A 21,825-nucleotide genomic window follows, 5' to 3' on the forward strand; every position below is an offset into this window, starting at 1 on the left:
AAAAGACCTATTCTTCTCAAACATTGTAAACAAATCTGTGTTGGTGAGCATTTCTTATTTGCCAAGATAATCCATGCCACCTCACAGCTGTGGCATATCAAGATGCTCATTCAACATCATGATTATTGCACAGATGTGCCTTTGGCAGCCCACAATAAAAGGCCTTTCACCCAAGTAATGTATGTTCGAATCCGGAAAGGGAGCAAAAAAACAAATAATTTTCTGTCTAGTTTACATCTTTGAGTCAAATAGTTGAATTCGAGCTATTATGTCATGCGTTCATAATTTCTTTATTCATAGTACTTTTCATTACCGTTTACGATATTTAAGATTCAAACCATTTCACAGTTAAACCACTTCTCCAAATGATTTTATAAACCATTAGCATTTCAGTTGAGCTTCAGCTCCTCAACTTTCAAACCATTCCTACCGTTTATTCAAACTTTTTTCTAAATTAATTTTGCATGCATTCAGCTTTTAAATTTAGCTTAAGCAATGATTGGGGCATTTACACGCAATTCTTACCGGAATTGCATAAACTCTAGTTACAGAATGTATTTGTGTTTAGAGACTCTACTTATGTCCTTCGATGTCCCTCTAGTTGGACTTTCTCTGTTTAAAAGCTGCCACTGTCCCCTTAATATGTGCAAAGTTTGTAGATGGCTTTTCGCGCATGTATATCTGCAGTATATACTGTATAAATCACATCCATATTGTAGACATTCTGACAACACTCTAGAAAATGGCGTGCATTTTGTTTAGATCCAGTTTGGGTAGCGCTGTTTCGGTGAAAGTCTTTTTTGGTGGTCAAGTTTTCGGTACTTCTCCTGTCAGTCAAATAATAGGCCATTTATATATCAATTCATACTGAATTTATATATGTACTAAAAGAAAAATGCTAACCAAGTTAACATCCATAACGTCAAGTCCCTCTCACCACATGCACAACACTATGGAGGCCCTGAGTAGCTCCTTCAGCATTAAACTGTTACATCCACAGTGCAAGAAGGAGCGCTACCACAGGTCCTTTCTACCCACAGCCATAAGACTTTACCACGCACTTATGTGATTACTGTGGTGTTTTTTTTCGTGGTGTGCAATGCGGATGTTAGCGTTTTGTTTTTTAATTTTATCTTTTATCTATACCTATTAGTGAGCAATATGTAGTATTTATTATTATTTATTTACTTTTCCATTACGCTTTACTTCTCTTATTGTATGTAAAAACCTCCACTGCAATAACGTAATCAACCCATTGTGGAATAAATAGAAGTATACCATACCAACTTTATTTATAAAGCGCTTTAAAAACAACCACAGTTAAAAAACAAATTACCTGTACACTACAAACAAGTAAAAATTTAAAAAGCAGAGTACAGCCAAACGACAGACTAAAACATTTTTAAAACAGAGGTTTATGTATATATACAGTCAAGAAAATAAGTATTTGAACACCCTGCTATTTTGCAAGTTTTCCCACTTAAAAATCACGTAGGGGTCTGAAATGTTCACGGTAGGTGCATGTCCACTGTATGAGAGATAACCTAAAAAGAAAAATCCAGAAATCACAATCAATGATTGTTTACAATTTATTCGTGTGATACTGCTGAAAATAAGTATTTGAGCACCTGTCTATCAGCTAGAATTTTGACCCTCAGAGACCTGTTAGTCCGCCTTTAAAAGTCCTCCTCCACTCTACTGTATTATCCTGAATTAGATGTACCTGTGTGAGGTCATTAGCTGCATAAAGACACCTGTCCACCCCTTACAATCAGTAAGACCCAAAATTTCAGCATGGCTAAGAGCAAAGAGCTGTCCAAAGACACCAGAGACAAAATTGTACAACTCCACAAGGATGGAAAGGGCTACGGAGAAAATACCAAGCAGCTTGGTGAAAAAGGTCCACTGTTGGAGCAATCATTAGAAAATGGAAGAAGCTAAACATGATGGTCAATCTCAATCGGAGTGGAGCTCCATGCAAGATATCACCTCGTGGGGTCTCAAATATGCTAAGAAAGGTGAGGAATCAGCCCAGGACTACACGGCAAGACTTGGTCAATGACCTGAAAAGAGCTGTGACCACTATTTCCATGGTCACTGTTGGCAATACACTAAGACGTCATGGTTTGAAATCATGCATGGCACGGAGGGTTCCCCTGCTTAAACCAGCACGTGTTAAGGCCCGTCTTAAGTTTGCCAATGACCATTTGGATGATCCAGAGGAGTCGTGGGAGAAAGTTTTGTGGACAGATGAGATCAAAATTGACCTTTTTGGTCATAATTCCACTGTGCGTGTTTGGAGGAAGAAGAATGATGCGTACCATCCCAAGAACACCATCCCTACTGTGAAGCAAGGGGGTGGTAGCATCATGCTTTGGGGGTGTTTTTCTGCTCATGGGACAGGACGACTGTACTGTACTAAGGTGAGGATGACTGCAGCCATGTATTGTGAGATTTTGGCCAAAAACTTCCTTCCCTCAGTCAGATCATTGAAGATGAGTTGTGGCTGGATCTCCCAACATGACAATGACCCAAAGCACACAGCCAGTAAAACCAAGAAGTGGCTTCGTAAGAACCGTATCAAGGTTCTGGAGTGGCCTAGCCAGTCTCCAGACCTAAATCCAAATGAAAATATTTGGAGGGAGCTGAAAGTCAGTGTTACTCAGCGACAGCCCAGAAACCTGACTGATCTCGAGAAGATCTGTGTGGAGAAGTGGGCGAAAATCCCTCCTGCAGTCTGTGCAAACCTGGTGAAGAACTACAGGTAACGTTTGACCTCTGTGATTGCAAACAAAGTCTACTCTACCAAATATTAATTTTGGTGTTCAAATACTTATTTTCAGCTGTATCACACGAATAAATTGTTAAAAAAAATCACAGATTGTGATTCCTAGATTTTTCTTTTTAAGTTATCTCTCATACAAGATCCCTCCATGATTTCTAAGTGGGAGAACTTGCAAAATAGCGGGGTGTTCAAATACCTATTTTCTTCACTGTATATAGATATATAGATATACACATATACATGCATACATACATACATACATACATAGATGTATCAGATAAAAATTATTTAAAATAATTTTAAAGCAATTTTTAAGATAAAAGTTAAAAACAGTTTAAACAGTTTAAAGTCTATACCCTGTAACGACCAGCTAATGTTAATGTTAGATGTTTGTGTGGTTTGGATTTGATGTCAGTTTTTCCCATGTTTACAAACACAACGTCTGTGCCTGAATGGTGATTGCCGTTGCTGGAAGTAATGTTTTGTGTCCAGGGAAGTGAAGACTAACAGATACAAAAGTGTTTTCATGGGAGATAAAACATTTAGAATTGTGCCAATGTTTGTTAACATAAGATTGGTAATAAAAGTTAAAAATAGCGTCTGACCTTATTTTCAAGGTGTAGCGGTAATAAAAATGCTGTGGCGGCGCGCTGCCCGTTAATGTTTCATTATTGTATGCTATATAGCACCAAAACTAGATTACTTTTGACAACTTACAGAAGATATGTAAAAGTGAATAAAGCGCATTACAGCGCTTTTCGGAGTCATACACTCTGTTGAGTAATATCATTTGTTAGCATCAAAACTACTGACATATTAAACAGCGTGTTTCCAGTAGGACTAACTAAAAGCACATTTGGAAAACTGTCTCAGTTCCGGCAGCAACGTTAGACTTTGGCCTTGGATTTTTTTCTTAATTGTTGAAAAACAGTTTGATATTAGATGTGCAAAAGAAATAGTGATAATTTGCACTTAAAAAGATCCTATGACCCTCCATGTCTGTTGTCCTGCGTTTGTCAACATAGGTCTCCATCCCGGACACTGAGCCTATTATGGCATTATCGCAAAACACACACTCGTAAAAGGACACAGAGTCGCGGGCTGTATGTGGGCTTTAATATGAGCCTCTGAGAGCCTATGATTCATAGGTGCTATTTCAAGAAGAAGCTCTTTTCTGTTATGCATCAAAGAACGCTCAATGTACAGTGTAGCACTATTCCTGGGTGAGAAGGGTTGGTAAGTGTGTCCACCACTAAAAATAATCAACATTATTCCGTCTTAATTCTTCATGCACCATCCATTGCTTTTAATGTCTGGGTTGCGCTTCATGTCGCGCCCATGCGCTCCAAAAATATGCTGACCTTTGCACATTTATTCGAGAACAAACCCCTTACTGTGACACTTTTGGCTTGTTTTATTAGTTGACATTAGTAGCCTGCACATAATAATTTCCGGTTAGGTTTCCAACTATGGCAAAAAAAATTATTTTTGCGGGGTGTTTTAGCGCACTTGCAACACTTGACGTCAGCTGTAATTCCACACTAACGTGACGGTGCTACACTAACAGCAGGGGCTCTGTTAATAAACCTTGATGTGCGGACTGGCGGGAAACGCTAACGCTGACAAGCCAAGTCGGACATTCTCGGCGGTTTGATTCTCCCAAGCAGAAAGCCTCAATACTTTGTTTTTAATCCCCAGAAGCAGTCATTTAGGCACTCTATAATCCCACAAGTTCAAGGCCTAGGCTGATAATTACCCTTATTGGACACCAGTAATGATTAGTTTTTGGTTTCATTCATAGCTAGTTTCACCGGGGCTGTTGCTGGTTGAATGGAAAACCAATCATGCGAGCCGTTTAGGCTGTCAAATAAGAGAAGGCTATGATTATTACTTTGTTTGGAAAGTGACAACTCCTGAACAAGGACATGATTCAATATTTTTGTCTTCATAGTCAAACCACAAAAGAACATGGTCATTTACAGGAATCTATTTGCAATTAATGACAGCCAGTGCAAGTATAACCGTACATCTAAAGTTATACCATTCAGAATTGAACCAAAAACCTCCCTGTTTGGCACTTAACATCAAGGGTTGGAATTGGGGGTTAAATCACCAAAAATTATTCCTGGGCGCGGCCACTGCTCCCCTCACCTCCCAGGGGCGAACAAGGGGATGGGTCAAATGCAGAGGACAAATTTCACCACACAGAGTGTGTGTGTGTGACAATCATTGGTACTTTTACTTTAACTTTACTTTAAAACACATAAAATATTAAGAATAAAACACTATCGGTGAAGTATAAGCATCAACATGCAAAATATTTGGTTTTCTAACAGTGTATCTATTTTTTTTTTTTTTTTAAACGTGACCAAAAGTGCTTTTTGAGCACATTTAATAATACCGCGATATTGACTACCATAAAAATTGGAAATGGTAAATGGGTTGTACTTGTATAGCGCTTTTCTACCCCTTTTTAAGGAGCCCAAAGCGCTTTGACAGTATTTCCACATTCGCCCATTCACACACACATTCACACACTGACGACGGGAGCTGCCATGCAAGGCGCTCACCAGGATCCATCAGGAGCAAGGGTGAAGTGTCTTGCCCAAGGACACAACGGACGTGACTAAGATGGTAGAAGGTGGGGATTGAACCAATAACCCTCAGATTGCTGGCACAGCCACTCTACCAACTTCGCCACGCCGTCCCCATGTCATGAAATGTTCATAACATTACATACCTAAACCAAAAAATACCAAATCTTTGCTGTGTATGACACCCTTTTTATATGTCCATATGTATTTCATGTGGATAAAGCAGGTTTTTAAAATTATGAACAGCTCTTTTGCTACCAGTTTCCTGTTTTCTTCTTCAAATTCTAAAACTGCCAACTCTACATGTAAAAACCCATTCCGGCATGAAACTTCAAGCCCTTTCCCACACGCAGAACTGAAAATACATCAACACTCAAGTGCAGAATTTGGTGTGGTGGAGAGAGGCTTCAAAGCTTCCTAGCTCAGCAGGTGTGAGCTACAGCCGCCTTAGCAGCAAGTTATCAATGATCCCCCCCACTCCTTCATGTTGGGAACAGGTCAAGGCAGGTTCCCCACCTCCTTCTTGCCTCCCTGTGCTGCGTTTTTTTATGAGCCCCACCTGGCAGATTGTTATTCCACCAAGACAATTACGCACGCACACACACCTAATGATGTTATGTTAAGGTAGCACCAGACGCACACTGTACTATTTAGCCTTTTGCCACCTTGGGTCAATGCAGGCCCTATTTTATTTTCTACGTATGGTGTGAGTGTGTGCGCGTGCGTGTGTGTGTGTGTGTGTGTGTGTTCATACATAACACAGCCAGCAGACTTGCAATGGTCTCTGTAGGGGCTCCAACCCGATTACTATTGATTGTTTTGTATTCATAGCGACTTAACACGATGGCCCGTTTTAAATAGACTTTAGTGTTAAACAGAAAAAGTGACATAGACCCAATGACTGATGACGTAATGCATATAATTGTAGCCTAGTTCTAGTCTAGTCTTGTTCAAATCTAATTCATATACTGCCCTCTCTCAAGATTACACAATCATTAATGGCATGTCCTCAAGGTTAACTTGTTGCCATATAAATAAATAAAGGTACCAAAATTCACACAGCTGATGTTGCATTGTGGTCTCTCAGTTAAGACGAAATTGCATCACGACACGATTGATCAACTACATTTTTAGTTATTGGCCCATCCCTGAGCAGCGCATTCTTCTGTTCTCATATCGAATCTTGTTTGTCCCTTTAAAAAGGTAAGCCTTTCCCTACTGACTTCTCCTATGTGCTTGTTCTGAACTCCTGTTTGGATGCAAGTGCCTTATAAGATGTGGCTGAACAAATCATCTTGGTTGCTTTGTCTGCCATATCATATGATTCTACCATGTTGGCAAAATACAAACACACAATTACATATACAGCACATATATAAACACATAAAACATTTTTTTATAGTTGGTTAATTTAACTCGCAAAACCATTCACTCAAATATTTATTGTGATTCATTCATTGTCAACAATTCAATGCATCATAAGAAACAGCTGTTTGTATTCATACATTTGGCCAGCAGGTCTTGTGACTAAACATGCATTGAAACTTTGGCTCAAGTGGTTCAATGTGTCATGAGGCTTCATCTGACCATCACTCAGTACGTGTCCATGCACTAAATTAGTCTGATTTCTCAAATAGTTTGGCTCTAAATAAGCATCCTACAACCCATGAAAAGATCTTAATTTGATCGAGTTTGGTTTTTGAAAAGTCGAACTAACACACCTGTATTATGCAATCGCAAACTAAATCTTTCAAGTTGGTCTCAACGCGCGGGTTATATACTGGAAGCAGATCCTGTTCGATAAAAACCAAAGGCAACAATTGGAATACAGAGGACACTGTTTACATGCTTCACACATTAAAAGAACGTAGCATTTTTAAGTGTATTCATCGGAGAAAAAACATTTATTTAAAAAGGTAAAGGAAATGTATGATACTGCGGCTTCATTCGAACTTCCAACGAGAGAGACATAACATAATCAAGAAGAATGATTACAAGGCAAACAAAAAAAAAAAAAACATACACAAAAATTTTTCACGATGCATTAGAACACTTCGAACTGGTTAGCATTAACTCTATAATTCGCACAACTGGCAAGCAGAGAACAATTTAGCCACACCGTGTGTGTATGTGACCATTATTGGTACATTAACTTTAACTTAACTTAAGCCTGTACACAACAAATAGCAAGTTAGAAGTGTAGCAACCTTTGAAGCCGGAACAAACAGTATTTTCCTTCAATTTTTAAAAAAACGTTCCCCTCAATCCACAGAGTTTATGAAATACACTTCGAGACATTCCAAAGTTTTCGGTCCATTCTTTGTCCAAAAATGTATTCAAAACAACTCTCTGAGTCTCTCCCACCAGTCTTTGCTTCGGATCCGTGTCCTTCGATCCAACAACTCTTGAGACCTTCTTGGTAGTAGGGTCATGTTCGTAGTGCAATCTAAGATAATTTCTTGATGCAGACTGCTATTTACATCACCATAGCCATTAGAGACGTAAAATTTGTCATCTGTGCCAATATTATAGTGAATATAAAGCACAACAAGAACCAGGCATTAGCGGTAAAGATATTTTGTGTTGGTGTAATGTCACATGTCACCGGAAAACCAATACATTTCCATCCATCCATCCATTTTCTACCGCTGATTCCCTTTTGGGGTCGCGGGGGGCGCTGGCGCCTATCTCAGCTACAATCGGGCGGAAGGCAGGGTACACCCTGGACAAGTCGCCACCTCATCGCAGGGCCAACACAGATAGACAGACAACATTCACACTCACATTCACACACTAGGGCCAATTTAGTGTTGCCAATCAACCTATCCCCAGGTGCATGTCTTTGGAAGTGGGAGGAAGCCGGAGTACCCGGAGGGAACCCACGCATTCACGGGGAGAACATGCAAACTCCACACAGAAAGATCCCGAGCCTGGATTTGAACCCAGGACTGCAGGAACTTCGTATTGTGAGGCAGACGCACTAACCCCTCTGCCACCGTGAAGCCACCACCCAATACATTTATCTGTGGTAAAAGGAAGTAAGACCCTCAGTGTACAGAAGGCACTTGGCGTATGAGCAATAGTTGCGTTAGAGAGAGTGCATGGACACAGGGACTTCACAAAGTGTGAAAATACAGAAAACCAAACTATTTGAGAAATCAGACTAATTTAGTGCATGGAAACAATAAGGACTAGCAAACACCCTAAAGTTTTGTTTCTATAGTGTCCAATTGGGGAAAAGGGTTTGCGAATCCAAACAAATAGGACGTTGAACTAAACATCCTATATCAGTGTTTTTCAACCCGTGAGATACAGTCTGGTGTGCCGTGGGAGATTATGTAGTTTCACCTATTTGGTTTAAAAATATTTTTTTGCAAACCAGTAATTATAATCCGCAAATTGTTGCCATTGTTGAGTGTCAGTGCTGTCTAAAACTCAGCAGAGTAACCATGTTATTCTCCTCAAGATTAGTAGGTGGAAGCTGGTAGCTAATTGCTTTGTAGATGTCGGGAATACGTCAAGTGAGACGACGATGGCTTGTCATGATCACAATATGCAGATGACAGCGGGAGGCAGGGTGGAGGTAAAAAGGTATCTAATAGTTAAACCAAAAATAAACAAAAGGTGAGTCCCCCTAAGAAAAGGCAATAAAGATAAGGATGGCTATGCAGAACAAAAAACAATGCTGGACGACAGCAAAGACTTACAGCGTGTGGAGCAGACGGACGACGTCCACAAAGTACATCTGTACATGACAATCAAAAATGTCCACAAAAAAAAAACAAAAAAAACTTAAATATCCTTGATTACTAAAACAAAGCAGGTACAGGGAATATCGCTCAAAGGAAGACATGAAGCTACAACAGGAAAATACCAAAAAACAGGGAAAGCCACCAAAATAGGAGCGCAAGACAAGAAATAAAACACTATGCATGGGAGCACAACCAAAAAAACTCAAACTAAGTCAGGGCATGATGTGACAGGTCGTGACAGTAGACCTTCTTTGAGACAAGAGCTATAGTGATGCATAGTTGGTGATGGTTTGAATTCATATCCAACAATTGCGACAACGACTATTTATTGTCAACTGAGTTTCATTTCTTCATGATTTCTACTGGTGTTGTGCCTCTGGATTTTTTCCAAGAAAAAAATGCGCCCTGGCTCGAAAAAGGTTGAAAAACACTGTCCTAGATAGATTGCTCTATATCGTAGAGGGAACACTGTACAACAAAGTTGGAACTCCAGCTGAAACGGTTTGAGGATTGGTGTCACTAAAATGATCCCCATTATCATAAACGTCAAATGATTTGCTTTCTGACATGTTTTGTTTTAGCCAAATTAAAGTTGTCGTGATATACTGTATTAATGATAACCGCGGTAAAACTACCCGCTGTTAGAATTACCTTTTTTTTTTTATTGAAACTTTTATTAGTAGATTGCACAGTACAGTACATATTCCGTACAATTGACCACTAAATGGTAACACCCGAATACGTTTTTCAACTTGTTTAAGTCGGAGTTCATGTTAATCAGTTCATGGTTTTACAAACCCCGTTTCCATATGAGTTGGGAAATTGTGTTAGAAGTAAATATAAACGGAATACAAGGATTTGCAAATAATTTTCAAGCCATATTCAGTTGAATATGCTACAAAGACAACATATTTGATGTTCAAACTGATAAACATTTTTTTTTTTGCAAATAATCAACTTTAGAATTTGATGCCAGCAGCACGTGACAAAGAAGTTGGGAAAGGTGTCAATAAATACTGATAAAGTTGGGGAATGCTCATCAAACACTTATATGGAACATCCCACGGGTGTGCAGGCTAATTGGGAACAGTTGGGTGCCATGATTGGGTATAAAAGCACCTTCCATGAAATGCTAAGTAATTCACAAACAAGAATGGGGTGAGGGTCACCACTTTGTAAGCAAATTGTCGAACGGTTTTAGAATAACATTTCTCAACAAGCTATGGCAAGGAATTTAAGGATTTTACCATCTACGGTCCGTAAAATCATCAAAAAGTTCAGAGAATCAGGAGAAATCACTGCACGTAAGCGATGATATTACGGACTTTAGATCCCTCAGGCGGTACTGCATCAAAAACCGACATCAAACTATTATTTTCTTCAAATCAGTAACCGGTAGAAAAACTCCTGCTTTTCTCATGGCCCAAATAGTTCACAGTAGCACTATGCACAATCATTATACCAGGGCGTCCAGTGAGGGGCATTTTGTACTCCCTCGTCCCAGGAAGAATGCTTTGCGGAAATCTTTTATTTGTAGATCTGTATCGCTCTGGAATAACCTGCCTCAAAATCTCACCGGCACCTAAAGTAAACAGGTTTTTAAAATGAAAGTAATATTTTATCTGAGTTTTTAAATTACTTTGCTCGTTGATTATTTTTTATGTTTGGTTTTATATTGTGTAGTTATACTCATACGGTAATTATTATTCTGTGACTGTAAATTGTTTGCTTATTTCAACAAAACAATGCCAAGCCATGTGTTACAACAGCGTGGTTTCGTAGTAAAAGAGTGCAGGTACTTTCCTGGCCCGCCTGCAGTCCAGACCTGTCTCCAATCGAAAATGTGTGGCGCATTATGAAGCGTAAAATACGACAGCGGAGACCCCGGACTGTTGAACGACTGAAGCTCTACATTAAACAAGAATGAGGAAGAATTCCACTTTCAAAGCTTCAACAATTAGTTTCCTCACTTCCTAAACGTTTATTGAGCATTGTTAAAAGAAAAGGTGATGTAACACAGTGGTGAACATGCCCTTTCCCAACTACTTTGGCACGTGTTGCAGCCATGAAATTCTAAATTAATTATTATTTGCAAAAAATAAGTTTATGAGTTTGAACGTCAAATATCTTGTCTTTGTAGTACATTGTACTGAATATGGGTTGAAAAGGATTTGCAAATCATTGTATTCCGTTTATATTTACATCTAGCACAATTTCCCAACTCATATGGAAACGGGGTTTGTAAATCAAAACAATAAAAACAACACAATTGATAACTTGGGCTGCCCGATTAATCGCCATCGAATCGACCTACATCTAGAAACGAAACTAAAGCAAAAATAATGTTTCTCAAATCTACCTTCTGGTGGTGGGACATGATGGCCCCTACTTCCTGTTGTGTTGTGTTTTTTTTTACAATCAAGCCAGAACTTTCTTGACAAAAACAAGGGCAAAATAAAGCAGTTTTAGGATGGTTTTCTGTGGCTTTGTCAAAGGGCGGAAGCCCAAACAAACACTTTGTCCGGGTACAAAGTCTTCAGTCGCTATCTCAAAATTGCACGTTAACGACATTTATTTTGACTTCCTTAATTGAAAAAAAACATACACATTTAATTTATTGGAAGAATAATTTAAATGTGTTTTGTTGGCGTTTTAAACTATACGAGCACTGTTTAGTATGTTTGCGGCAACTCACACCGAGGGACCTGAGGTCGTGAAGTCTGCCATAAAATGGCTAAAATGTGACAAACATGTCGGTGAAGACGTGTTAAACTTACCATTACCGTATCGGTGGAATTCACTGGTTGTCGAATTAATTCGAACACCTGAGTTTGAGTACATTTGGGCTGAAAGCGAGCAGGAAGTAGGGGAAGGAGGAGGGTTGGGGCGAAAAACTTGCCGCAGTTGAACACTTGCGCCTCCCCGGCTCATGTCCGGCTACATACACGGAGACAAGTCGGCTAAAATGGCACCATACCTTCAAAATGTGTCCGAAGAAGAGGGGGAGAGGGTAATCCACAAAACGAGTACCCCAGCTTGAGTGTAGCGAACGCCCGCCGGTTGTCCTCACTGCTGCCCGGGAGGTGAAGACAAGTTCATCCCGTTCTCGGAAGCCGTGCAGCTGGGAGAGTTTCCACCTTTTCACCCGAAATCAGTCTCTGTCTCTCGGATATCCCCTTCCAGAGTCGGTTCGGCATCAAACCATCACATTCCACCGCGTCCTCAACAATGAAAAATGGGGCTTTTCCTTTTTTTTTTTTCACCCTCCCCTTTCCCCCACTGTCGCCGTAGGAAGACCCACCCCTCGGGATGACTCTGCCTGCTTTGACCGCAAAGAGAACGCCCTTCCCAGGATGCGAGGTCCCGCCTCTCCGCCCCCTTCCTCCACACACAGAAGCAAGTCAGGCCGGTGAGCCAAGCCAATGTGGCATATTTCTTCTCATACAGGCTTAATGTTGGATTGTGCAAGTCGTGGCACGATACAAACCGACTTTATGGTGCACTATAAAGCCACAGCTGCATTGAAACACTTTTTTTTTTTTTTTTTTGCTGATGCAAGATTAAGAACAACCTCTTTTAAAGCTCATTTAGATCTTCTTTTATTAGGAGCAACATGAGCCTGCATGCAGATGTTGGACGCTCGGTACAAGATGTATTTTCAACCTGCATTTGGCATAAACTCCATCCATCCATTTTCTACCGCTTATTCCCTTTTGGTGTCACGGGGGGCGCCGGCGCCTATCTCAGCTACAATTGGGCGGAAGGCGGCGTACACCCTGGACAAGTCGCCACCTCATCGCAGGGCCAACACAGATAGACAGACAACATTCACACTCACATTCACACACTAGAGCCAATTTAGTGTTGCCAATCAACCTATCCCTAATTTTTGAAATGGTGTGCAATATGCAGCCCGGGTGCCATTTGCTGCCCACAACTTGTTTTTTTTATTGGCCTGCGACACATTCTAAAAGCAGGGGTCACCAACGCGGCGCCCGCGGGCACCAGGTAGCCCGTAAGGACCAGATGAGTAGCCCGCTGGCCTGTTCTAAAAATAGCTCAAATAGCAGCACTTACCAGTGAGCTGCCTCAATTTTTTTTTAATTTTATTTATTTAATAGCAATCTGATCACGCCTTGCTCGACATTTTTAGTTCTATGAGAAACAAAACTCAAATAGAATTTGAAAATCCAAGAAAATATTTTAAAGACTTGGTCTTCACTTGTTTAAATAAATTCATTTATTTTTTTTACTTTGCTTCTTAGAACTTTCAAAAAGACAATTTTAGAGAAAAAATACAACCTTAAAAATGATTTTAGGATTTTTAAACACATATACCTTTTTACCTTTTAAATTCCTTTCTCTTCTTTCTTGACAATTTAAATCAATTTAAGAATTTTTTATTGTAAAGAATAATAAATACATTTTAATTTAATTCTTCATTATAGCTTCTGTTTTTTTGATGAAGAATATTTGTGAAATATTTCTTCAAACTTATGATTAAAATTTAAAAAAAATATTCTGGCAAATCTAGAAAATCTGTAGAATCAAATTTAAATCTTATTTCAAAGTCTTTTGGATTTCTTTTTAAATTGTTGTTCTGGAAAATCTAGAAAAAAAAATGATTTTTTTCTTTGTTAGAAATATAACTTGGTCCAATTTGTTATATATTCTAACAAACTGCAGATTGGAATTTAACCTATTTAAAACATGTCATCAAAATTCTAAAATTAATCTTAATCAGGAAAAATCACTAACGATGTTACATAAATTATTTTTTTTATTTTTTCAAAAAGATTCGAATTAGCTAGTTTTTCTCTTTTTATCAGTTGAATTTTGAATTTTAAAGAGTTGAAATTGAAGATAAACTATGTTTCAAAATTTAATTTTCAGTTTTTTTCCTGTTTTGTCCTCTTTTGGACCGTTCAATTAAGTGTTTTTTTCATCATTTATTCTTTACAAAAAACCTTCCGTAAAAAGAAAAAAAATGACGACGTACTGACAGAAAGAAATACCCATTTTTTATATATACGGTATATGGATGTATTTATTAAAGATAATTGAGCAAATTGGCTATTCCTGGCAATGTATTTAAGTGTGTATAACACTGGTAGCCCTTCACATTAATCAGTACCCAAGAAGTAGCTCTTGGTTTCAAAAAGGTTGGTGACCCCTATTCTACAGAGTCTGAGTTTATTTCGAACATGCATGCATACAACATGATACATCACAATTTCCAGTTCGTCTATACCAGTGGTTCTCCCCCCTGTGAATTTTTTTTAATTTCAAGTACCCCCTAATCAGAGCAAAGCATTTTAGTTTAAAAAAAAAAGATAAAGAAATAAAATACAGCACTATGTCATCAGTTTCTGATTTATTAAATTGTATAACAGTGCAAAATATTGCTCAATTATAGGGGTCTTTCTTGAACTATTTAGAAAAAAAGATATAAAAATAACAAAAAACTTGTTGAAAAATAGACAAGTGATTCAATTATAAATACAGATTTCTACACATAGAAGTAATCATCAACTTAAAGGGCCTTCTTTGGGGATTGTAGTAGAGATCCATCTTGATTCATGAACTTAATTCTAAACATTTCTACACAAAAAACAAAATCTTTAACATCAATATTTATGGAACATCTCCACAAAAAATTGAGCTGTCAACACTGAATATTGCATTATTGCATTTCCTTTCACAGTTTATGAACTTACACTTTAATATTTTGTTGAAGTATTATTCAATAAATATATTTATAAAGGATTTTTGAATTGTTGCTATTTTAAGAATATTTAAAACAATTCTCACGTACTCCTTGGCATACCTTCAAGTACCCCCAGGGGTACGCGTACCCCCATTTGAGAACCACTGTTCTATTCAACATGTTTGAAAAGGAGTAGGAAGAAGCAGAACTTATTTAATCCTACCACCTTACCTTTGCATAGCAGATGTGAAAACTTTTGTTCATTTACTGTTCTCAATTTATTCACAATATTCTCCATAAGTTATAAAAAAAAAAAAATAATAATTGGTGAAGTAAGTCGAATTTCGTATGGTGAGATGAGTAGGATTATCTTGAAAATGAATGGATGGAGGAAATCAATTCAGAATGTTCATCATGGTTCTTCTTATTTGTACTTTGTAAACACTTTGAACAGTTTCTTGAAGTGGATTATATTGATACATTGTTTTGATTTCATTGCTTGATCCATTCCATAATTTAATTCCACATACAGATTTACTGAAGGTCTTAGGTGTTGTACGTGCGTACAAAGGCTTTAAATTAAATGTTTCCCTAAGATTACATTTCTCCTCTTTTGTTGAGAAGAGTTGTTGTATATTCTTGCGTAGCAGGTTATAGTTTTCTTTGTGTATAATTTGTTGAGAAGAGTTGTTGTATATTCTTGCGTAGCAGGTTATAGTTTTCTTTGTGTATAATTATATCTGTTTACAAATTCACTAAGTGGTGGAATTTCAATATTTTTGAGAAAATAAACATGTCACTATTTGGTAACAGTAGAAGGGAAAGTCGAACACAAACACAATCAGACAGAGTAGACATTGAAAGGGTAAAATAAAAACTTTTTTTGGTGTAACAATAGATGATAAAATTAATCGGAAATCGAATATAAAAAAAAATACAACACAAAGTAGCAAGAAACACCTCAATAATGAACAAAGCAAAACATGTTCTGGACCAAAAATCACTTCATATTATCTACTGCTCACTAGTGTTACCATATATGAGTTATTGTGCAGAAATATGGGGAAACAACTACAAATGTGCGCTTCATTTACCAACAGTTTTACTAAAAAGATCAACTATAATAATACATAATGTTGGATATAGAGAACTTACAAACCCTTTATTTATTGAATCACACATATTGAAATTCAACGATTTGGTGCATTTGCAAACAACTAAAATGATGTACAAAGCAAACAATAACCTGCTACCCAAGAATGTACAACAATTCTTCTCAACAAAAGAGGAGAAATAAAACCTTCGAAAAAAATCTAATTTAAAACATTTGTATGGTCGTACAACACTTAAAACCTTAAAGCATATCTGTATGTGGAATTAAATTATGGAATGGATTCATCAAAGAAATCAAACAAAGCACCAATATGATTCAGTTTAAGAGACTGTTTGAACTACAAGTGTTCACAAACAAGACAGAAGAAAAATTATAATGAACATATTGAACCCTTTTTTCTTCTTTTTTATTGAGACAAATATTATTGATGTATTTAATATTTGTTTACTTACTATGGTATATTATTTTATTATTATTTATTTGTTCACTGTTATGTTACAGAGAAAAAGGAAATAGGATGAAATTGCTATGATATGAAAAGGGGAAGGCCTAAATAACCTCAGCTTCTTCCTACTCCTTTTTGGACATGCTGTAATGAAACAACTGGAGATATGTGATGAATAACATTGTATTGTATGCATGTTCGAAATAAACTGAAACTGAACTGAACTGAACATATTACAACAACAACAAAAAAGCTGGAACTGGCCTAAACCACCTCAAAAATGGGACCTGACAACCAAAATGGCCCACGGTCTATGCGTTTTACCATAGACATAGACTGGAGACTAGAACAAGACTATATAACTGGCAGCTAAGGGGCCAATTCTAGCCCAGCAATGACACCATACTGGCCGCCGAGTTTCTTTTTGCAAAAAACTGATAACACGAGAGTGCTCCTGATGTATAGAGGAATTTGGAACACATATTGCGGGAGTCGACAATTCGCGGCTAGAGACTCATGAGGCATTTTAGCACCAGCCTCGTGGCTCTCTGGAACTTTTTCAAAAATGTATGAAAATGGAAAAAGATGAGGAAAAAATATATTTTTTGATTTGTTATGGTTTCTGTTGGAGGACAAACACACACCTCCATAATTGTTACAAATCACACTGTTTCTATAAAACATGTTTCAGTGATTACAGACTGTTTGGCAAGCGCCATTTTGTCCTACTAATTTTGGCGGTCCTTGAACTAACCGTAGTTTGTTTACATTTACAACTTTCTAAGACGTGTTTTATGCCACTCCTTTGTCTCATTTTGTCCACCAAATGTTTGATGCTGTGTGTGAATGCACAAAGGTGAGCTTTGTTGATGTTATTGACTTATTGGAGTGCTAATCAGGCATATTTGGTCACTGCATGACTGCAAGCAAATAGATGCATGGATGATACAGCAGAGGATTGGGAGAATGTCAAGTGGTCAGATGAAACCAAAATAGAACTTTTTGGTATAAACTCAACTCGTCGTGTTTGGAGGAAGAAGAATACAGAGTTGCATTCCAAGAACACCACACCTACTGTGAAGCATGGGGGTGGAAAATCATGCTTTGGGGCTGTTTTTCTGCTAAGGGGACAGGACCATTGATCCGTGTTAAGGAAAGAATGAATGGGGCCATGTATCGTGAGATTTTGAACCAAAACCTCCTTCCATCAGTGAGAGCTTTGAATGGTTGACCAAATACTTATTTTCCACCATAATTTACAAATAAATTCTTTAAAATACTTACAAAGTGAATTCCTGGATTTCTTTTTCACATTCTGTCTCTCACAGTTGAAGTGTATTTATGATGAAAATTACAGACCTCTGTCATCATTTTAAGTGGGAGAACTTGCACAATCGGTGGCTGACTAAATACTTTTTTGCCCCACTGTATATCTTTTATTATTGAATGTATCAAATGTGATGAATATTTAATGGACCACAATGGAAACAAGCCTTTTGGCTTTTTGTGCCATCCATTTGCCTTTTTAAAGCATTACATGGATTCAATTCTTTAAGATGTCAATAAACTTCTCAATCAGTCAATCAATCAAGGATAGTTTAGCATATATTAATGGACCCCCATTGTGTTGGTTTTAAGGGTAATGTTACTCTATATGCGGCCCTTGATGGAAAACGTTTAGACACTCAGTTTTAGCGGAAAATGCTGGGGGCATAGTTGAGGATGAATGTGATATTGTTTTGTATGATCAAAGCAGGCTGAAAGCTGTTACAAGAAATATGAGGAAGTAATAAAAGCATGATAAAGGTAATAACTCCTTACACTAGATCAGTTTACAGTATGTTGACCTCCAATGACAATCACCAGTATAAGCAAGAATGGGATGGTCACCATGTTACTTACAATTATATTTAAGTTAAATATATTAACCTCACAATTAATAATATAAGGGTATTCAATTCTTACCCTTACATGTGCCATAATGGTCGAGTGGAGCTAAAAATTGATGAATAATTGTTCTTTGACAGGTGGAGAATTACTGGAAGAAATCAACACAACAGAACATAATTTGTGAGTCTGGTTGTGTATTCCATCCATTTACTACCGTTTGTCCCCTTTGGGGTCGTATTCTTTCTTTTTAATAAAGGAGGCACCATGTGACATGCATGTAGATTCAAACAGGTCACAATTTGAGAGGAAGCTGACTAAATAATTTAAAAGGCAAAAAGTAGAATAAATAATAGACTGTTGCAGAGTCAAATAATTTGTTTTAGTTTCTACATTACCTTTTTTTTTTTTAAAGTGTATATTGCAAAAATAATCAAAGAAAAAGCAACATTCACCAGCTAAGTTTAGTTTTGTCGCAGTGGACCCCGACTTAAGCAAGTTGAAAACTTATTCGGGTGTTACCGTTTAGTGATCAATTGTACAGAATATGTACTGTATAGTGCAATCTACTAATTAAAAGTTTCAATCAATGGTTTTTACAGCACTATGTTTACTTGGAATCAAATGCTTTGTAAAAAAAAAAAAAAAAAATCCTTCAAATTCCTATTAATCATAGCTGGTCCTCCAAATGGAAAAAGAAGTAAAGAGTCAAAGAATAAGCAAAACATAAAGAGTTAATTGTGTTTTTGGTCTGGTTGCTGCAGTTTTACAGTATGTGACGCTCCTCAACTCCAATGGTTTATGCAACTTTAGAAGCATTTTTTTTTATTTTTTTTTTTTACTTAAGTCCTTTTAGAAATTTTTCACTTTCATCTAAGTGTAAGAATAAGTTAACCACCACAAAAAAGCAAAGAAAAAGCACATCTATGAGTTAATTCTGTGTTTTAGGTCTGGTTGCTGAGGTTGTGACGCTCTTCAACTCTGAAGCTTTATGCAAATTTAGAAGCATTGTTTTACTTAAGTTCTTTTACACATTTTCCCTTGTTATCCAAGTGTGAAAATAAATCAACCATCACTAAAAATTGAAAGATAAAGAAAAACTACAGAGATAATCAATTATGTGCTTTTTTTGGTCGCTAAGGTTTTACATTGTGTGACTCTCCAACTCCAAGGCGTTAGACAACTTCTTTCAAAGCAAGTCCTTTTAGACATTTTCCACAGTATTTCAAGTGTAAAAATAAGTTAATCACCACAAAAAGTCAGGGGTGAGGCTAAATTATAAAAATGTATTCTGTGTTTTTTTGTTGAATTTAGGTCTGGTTGCTGATGTTTTACAGTATGTGACGTGATTCGACTCTGTTGCTTAAGCACCGGAATGTTTTGCCTTAATTGCAAATTGTACAACAGTGGCGTTCAAGTTCATGGGTTCCACTGTGCAAGCAAAGACAGACATGGAAATTCCTCTCTAAATATGGCGACAGACTTCTGTCATGTTGTGTCTCTCCCGGGGAAGCTATAGGCCTGAGCTCACACATGTTTCTGTCATGAAGGTACCCGGCGTCCATATATCAAGTGACGTAAACGCAAATGCACGACGCAGACAGCAATGCAGAGTAAAGCGCCAACACATGTTTTCAGGAGAAAGCCATCCAGCTCACTGCACTGCATATGGACACTTGTGCAAACGGGCCACCTGATTCAGGAAGAGCCGACATCCTTCCTAATTGCAAACATCCCTCGCCAGCTAGCAAAATCCACCGTGTTCCAAAAAGCAGTTTGTTGCTAGCACGCACTTGCCATGTGCTTGTGTTTTTTTTCCTTCTTTTGTGTTTCACATTTGTTTTCTTGCAATGACTGCAGCTGCACATTAATCTCCATAATCCAACGCACATCCCCAAAATTACATGCAGTCAATGGTACAAGAGTCCAGTCAAGAGGTCATCACTCACCTGATGATATAATGACTATTGTTATAATAAAGCAACGAAAAAATTTGAATCGAGGATGGTTTTACAGACAGTGCAACATGGCTTATGAAGCTTTACTACTTTGTGTTCTTTTAACAGCAAGGATGAGGATTACTGTGCTTAATTCACGGTCCTCCCACAGCGGGTTATGGCCAGTATTTAAACACATATATCCCAGATGAGTCCAAATGTGGGGCAGTCTGTAATGTCGGGAAACATGCACTTATCCTAAGACATGCAGCTCTTACAGCTCTATTATTGGATAACCACTCTGCATGCGTTGTTTGACAGAATGCATCCTTTTTGATTTAGATAAAATTGCTTATAGTACATTTAAGTTTTTTTTCTTTCCGTAAAGATGATTTTTATTCCCTCCCACCAAAAAAAGTGTCATATATAATTTTGTTTGAGGGCAGTATTCATTCCTGCTACATTTACATCAGGGATGTCAAACGATTAAAATATTTATTGCATAGTAACTCAAAATCAATCGCAGATAATTTTGAATAAATGATTCTGATATTCCGTACATTACATGTTGTAAAAGTTAATGGTTTCTATATTGCTGCATGACAGTGTTTTAACCTTTATTAATTAATAAAATGTATTATTCAGCCTGCTAATCATTCTGTAATTGAAGACTCGACCAAACATGTTACACAACAATTTACACAATATTTCAGCCAGCCAGAGTGTCAAAAAGGAAGTGTTTGCATTAATCGCCCGATAAAAAAATGAATGCCATTATAACGTTAACCCGTTAACTTTGACAGCCCTAATTCACATCGTCATGATCAAATTTCTAGTCTATGTACAATATGAAATACAAATTAGAAAAACAGAGTAAATGGAACATTTTAGTAGAATAACAGAATTTGTTAAATACGAAATATGTATTGAAAAGTAAAATAATATTAAGCAAAATCTGCTGGAACTGGTGAATCACTGCCACACTCTAATGCAAAACTACCATAGCTTTATACAATGTTGTTCAGACACGGAATATCGAGAATGTAGAATAACTGCTCTGTATTAAATATGAAATATATACACTTTTGTGACGTCTCAGTGGCATAGTGGTGACGAGTTGTTCTCTCGTGGGTGCAGCGAAGATGGAACACAGCCTGAGGGTAAGGATAATGATTTATTTACACACTAAAGAACCCTATAAAACAGACTAGGAAACAAAACACTTTGCACGAAGGCACTAACAAACAAAACAACAGAACTAGCGTGGAAGCTAGAAAGAACAGAAAGCGTTAGCGTGAGAACTAGGGAAAAGAACAAACAAAATAGCGTGGAAGCTAATCGAGCGCTAATAGTTACCACAATGCTGGAATGCGACGTCATCTGTTGCGTGGGAGCAAACAAGAGTCCAAGAATGAATGTCCAACAAAGGCGGTCTTAAATAAGGAGATAAATCAGGAGGCAGGTGTGCGTGATTAAACGGAAGGCAGGTGACACAAGTGCGTTGCTAGGACAACAGACACAAACCAGGAAGTGCCATAAAAGAACTGAGGAAGACAAATACAAGACAGAATGTGATAAACAGAACCAAAACCAGAATATGTCAT

At 37.6% G+C, this 21,825-nt stretch overlaps 1 protein-coding gene across 5 annotated transcripts in view; it reads right to left on the reverse strand.

Moving 5' to 3' along the window:
- luzp1 (leucine zipper protein 1) overlaps positions 1-21,596 on the reverse strand; it is a 103,275-nt gene extending 81,679 nt beyond the window's left edge. For 2 of the 5 annotated variants that reach the window (XM_061895986.1, XM_061895982.1), the window contains exon 1: positions 12,109-12,408. The gene's annotated coding sequence lies outside the window, so the exon portion shown is untranslated. Of the gene's footprint in view, positions 1-11,908; positions 11,994-12,108; positions 12,410-21,577 lie in introns of those variants that run through there. The other 3 variants (XM_061895985.1, XM_061895983.1, XM_061895984.1) reach the window with 3 other exon arrangements.
- Positions 21,597-21,825: the final 229 nt, after the last annotated feature.

The sequence above is a fragment of the Nerophis ophidion genome, linkage group LG03 (genome assembly GCF_033978795.1).
Source record: "Nerophis ophidion isolate RoL-2023_Sa linkage group LG03, RoL_Noph_v1.0, whole genome shotgun sequence".
Classification (NCBI taxonomy): domain Eukaryota; kingdom Metazoa; phylum Chordata; class Actinopteri; order Syngnathiformes; family Syngnathidae; genus Nerophis; species Nerophis ophidion.